General features: G+C 51.5%; 1 protein-coding gene across 2 annotated transcripts in view; it reads left to right on the top strand.

Annotated features, from left to right (window-relative positions):
- Positions 1 to 1,752: 1,752 nt before the first annotated feature.
- Otud4 (OTU deubiquitinase 4) overlaps positions 1,753 to 2,251 on the top strand; it is a gene marked incomplete in the record, with an annotated part of 45,714 nt that continues 45,215 nt past the window's right edge. For both annotated transcript variants that reach the window (XM_013515277.1, XM_005386641.2), the window contains 1 exon segment: positions 1,753 to 2,251.

The following is a 2,251-nucleotide window of genomic DNA, read 5'->3' as shown; positions in this document are numbered from 1 at the left end:
TTTTTTTTTTTTTTTGTCTTTTTGAGACAGGGTCTCGCTATGCAGTTCAGGCTGGCCTTGAGCTTACTTTGTAGCCCAGGCTGGTCTTGACCTCGGAATGATCCTCCTGCCTCAGCCTCCTGAGTCCTGGGATTACAGGTGTGCACCACCATGCCCGGCTCAATACAAGTTTATGTTATATCCCTGAAATATTGAGCAGTGCACTCTTAGCATGACAAACTGCACACATATTTCTTATACATACATACAGAATTTGAGATTAAGTTCAGAAATTCTTACTTTAGGAATATTAAATGTTAGGAAAGTTGGATTTGTTTTGGCATACCAGAAATTTGGCTGTTTTTAAGATTAATGTTTACAACCTACGGCCTTTATTACTATGTGTTGGTGGGTACTGAACCCAGGGCTTCACACATGCTAGGCAAGAACTCTACCCGAACTGCATCTCCAGCTGTAGTTTGAATGTTTTGGGGGTCTAAAAGGTAAGCTGTGTTGTAAGTAGGGGCAGTGTTCCATAATTTTGTAAAAAACAGAATGAAAAGTATATGCAATGTAAATATATTAAAAAAAGAATATAGCCACAGGTTTAACCTGAAATTAGATTTTTCTTAAAAGTGTTTGTACAAGATGTAAAAAAATTTACTATTGGACAAGGAAAATTTTCATTTAGATCACAATGATGTTTATATTCTTTAAAAATGGTACAATTGCAGATAGAATATTTAAACATGGAGAAATCAAATTTAGATGCTTCAAAGAAAGTAAAAATGTGACTAATTGCTTGCATTGAAAATACAGAAAAATGTCTTAACAGAGTTTTCAGTAATTTATGTTGGATTCTTACCATCTGGCCTGCCTTGCCTCCGTTGCTAAGAATTTGACTACGCCTAAACCCATGGCAAGCCTCCACTTTTCTCTCCTCTACCACGGCCTCAAGACTGGAGTAGTTTTTTCTGATTAATCGTGTATTTACATAAGGACACCAGATGCTGTAGTATTTTAGCAAATTAAAATTCTGGTGTCCCAGAACATGTTGGCTAATTACCATTCTCTAAAGCATGGTAATTACCCAGCGTTCGACTTGGTCATTTCCATACTCCGGAGGGGTAGGAAGTTGAGCCTGAAGCCTCGTCCCTTTTGAACCCCATCGCAGTGGCAGCACTTTATTAAGCAATTACAAGATGATTTTGTTTGGAGGGAAGAAAAATTCTAATTTCTTCCAATAGTGGCATCTCTTTGTGCGGATAAGCAGCTGCAGTGACAGGGTGAAAAAATGCCTTTGGCACTGGCATCCTCTGGCCGCTGCGCGTGAGCTGTACCCCTCATTTCTAGTAGGTATCCGCGGCGGCCTACTGTTGATTTACGGTCAGCGTGTGTCGTCCGCATGGTATCCTTTGGGAGCCTCGGCAAATTAGCTTTATTTTCTGCTGAAGCCGTTAAAGCCACCTTTGTGGCAAGGCCGGGCGAGTAGGCTGGGGGGAGGGGTGCAGACAGGTGCGCCCCATTTGGAAGTACACAAAGGGCCGGCGTCGCGACCGCCGCGGTGTCCTTGGCAACTCTACGCACGCGGCCGCGCGGCGCACGGGGAGGGCGGGCGCCACTCAGGTCGCGGGCGTCGGCTGGCGGAAGCCCTTGGCCTGCTCGCTGACTCGGAGCCAGGGAAGCGCTAAACGGGCTCCCGGGGTCTGTAGGGAGTTGTAGTCCGCACGCCTTCCGGGCTCCACCCCCGCGTAGGCAGGCCGGGGCGTCCCCGCCCGCCGCACGCCAACTTCCTGTCGCTGCCAAACTACATCTCCCGCCGTCCTCTCCGCGGTGGGCCGAAAGCGAAAACATATTCTGCGCTGCGAGGCAGCTGCCCTCCGCCGGGCGCCCCCTCCCACCCACTCCAAGCTCCCCGCCCCTCCGGCGCCTCTGGTGAGGTGGGGAATCGAAAAGCCGCGGCTTTCTCTTTTGGTTTCCTGGGCTCCCGGCGTGAGCCGTGCGCAGGGTCGCAGGCCTCGCTTCACCCGGGCCGGCCGGCGCCCAGCTCCTCAGTCGGGACGAGGAAACTTGTGGGGTGCGCGACCCCAGAGCCGGCGCCCTCGCGGGGCAGCGCGGCCGTCGGGAAGTGACTTCGCACTCGCAGGGTCGGCTTCGAGTCCCTCCCCCGAGCCGGGGCGCGTGGTCCCTGCGGGAGGCGGCCGCGTGCGGACAGCCATGCACTAGGCAGGGCCCTATGCGCGCGGAGAGCGCGGGCCGCCGCCTCGGGCCG

Source organism: Chinchilla lanigera, unplaced genomic scaffold (genome assembly GCF_000276665.1).
Source record: "Chinchilla lanigera isolate Chin_1 unplaced genomic scaffold, ChiLan1.0 scaffold00027, whole genome shotgun sequence".
In the NCBI taxonomy this organism is placed as follows: Eukaryota; Metazoa; Chordata; class Mammalia; order Rodentia; family Chinchillidae; genus Chinchilla; species Chinchilla lanigera.
The sequence above is the reverse complement of the archived record's forward strand: the minus strand, read 5'-3'. Positions and strand labels throughout refer to the sequence as shown.